The sequence below is a fragment of the Mustela putorius genome, unplaced genomic scaffold, assembly GCF_011764305.1.
Source record: "Mustela putorius furo isolate JIRA1106 unplaced genomic scaffold, ASM1176430v1.1 tig00004033_pilon_pilon_pilon, whole genome shotgun sequence".
Classification (NCBI taxonomy): Eukaryota; Metazoa; Chordata; class Mammalia; order Carnivora; family Mustelidae; genus Mustela; species Mustela putorius.
The window spans coordinates 8,768,098-8,769,205 of NW_025422169.1; the positions used below are offsets into that span (position 1 = coordinate 8,768,098).

The window sequence follows — 1,108 nt, forward strand, 5'->3', positions numbered from 1 at the left end:
AAGAATTTTACAAACATTACTTTGATTAGCGGTAACGGTGGAGCTGGAGAGTATTGCGTCTTCTCCATGCCCCACGGCGAGAGCCACCAATAGTGTGGTGGAACTTGTGACCCTTTCCAAGGCCACGGCTCTTTCGGCCTGCAGATGTCAGCCCTCGCATCTCCCTGCGCTTGTGGACTGGTGTGGTGATCCCCTGGGTGTCGGGATTTCTTCTGATAGCTTTATGGCACGGATCAGTGAGGATGACCTCCAAGAGTTTGTATGCAGAACCTTCACCAACCTGGTAAGAATTCAAGACTCTTAGAGCCCTGCAGTGATATCCAGCTCGCTCCTCTGCAACAGACTGAAGGCTTCATGCAAACTTGAGCTGATTAACACCATGATGGACAGGCTTGCTGTAGGTAGCACCCTTAGGAACTGGGCATTTGCGGCCACCACGACGCACACGAATCTGATATATGACATAACCTTGCTTGGCCTTGTACCCCAGCCTGCGCGCTTTATCGGGCCGGGTTGGGCGGGGGGCCGTGTGGAGAGGGCTGGTGGTACTGCCAGCAGCGCACCCTGAGAAGAAAGCGCATTACATTGGACTGCTTCTTCCTCCATAGCTCCTGGATGTGCTTGTAAGTGCCCATCTTGGCCTACGTTTGAGCTAATGGCTGCCGCCCGATTGAAAGGCTGACTTATTATTTTTTAAAGATTTTATTTATTTACTTTATTTGACAGAGATCACAGGTAGACAGAGAGGCAGGCAGAGAGAGAGGAAGCAGGCTCCCCCACTGAGGAGAGAGCAGCCCAATTTGGGGCTCAGTCCCAGGACCTAGGATCATGACAGGAGCTGAAGGCAGAGGCTTAACACACTGAGCCACCAGGCGCCCCCAATTGACTTATCTTGATTGCCATAATACACTCTAACTCTGTCCATGTCATTGCAAATGGCAAGATTTCATTTCCTTTGATGACTACACAGTATTCCATTGTGTATATATACCACATCTTCATCCATTCATCTGTTAATGGACATCTGGGTTCTTTCCACAGTCTGGCTATCGTGTACATTGCTGCTGTAAACATTCAGGTGCACGTGTCCCTTCAGATCACTACATTT

The 1,108-nt window shown here is 49.7% G+C and overlaps 1 pseudogene; it reads right to left on the reverse strand.

The window, feature by feature from the left end:
- Positions 1-635, reverse strand: LOC101672041 (annotated as a pseudogene).
- Positions 636-1,108: the final 473 nt, after the last annotated feature.